Genomic DNA, 254 nt, shown 5'->3' with positions numbered 1-254 from the left:
ATAAAGGGTCTTGTCTCGATTATGTAAAAATGAAGAAAGATATATTATTTTCATATTTTGAATATTTTCATATTCATTTCATAAGAAGAACTGAATAGCGAATTAGTTATTATATATATATATATTGTTACATACCTAGACAATACAAAATATTCAGTGGAATATTTTGTAGTATTATTCCTGAAGGACTGTGGCAGGATTGGATTTTCTAAGGTAATATAACTCAGAATACATGGATCAGAAAAAGCCTTCAG

General features: G+C 26.8%; 1 protein-coding gene across 2 annotated transcripts in view; it reads right to left on the bottom strand.

Annotated features, from left to right (window-relative positions):
• The window catches only part of tspan18a (tetraspanin 18a), a 28,093-nt gene that overhangs the window by 2,866 nt on the left and 24,973 nt on the right, over positions 1 to 254 (bottom strand). The gene's annotated exons all lie outside the window — the stretch shown is intronic.

The sequence above is a fragment of the Hoplias malabaricus genome, chromosome 16, assembly GCF_029633855.1.
Source record: "Hoplias malabaricus isolate fHopMal1 chromosome 16, fHopMal1.hap1, whole genome shotgun sequence".
Lineage (NCBI taxonomy): Eukaryota > Metazoa > Chordata > Actinopteri > Characiformes > Erythrinidae > Hoplias > Hoplias malabaricus.
The sequence above is the reverse complement of the archived record's forward strand: the minus strand, read 5'-3'. Positions and strand labels throughout refer to the sequence as shown.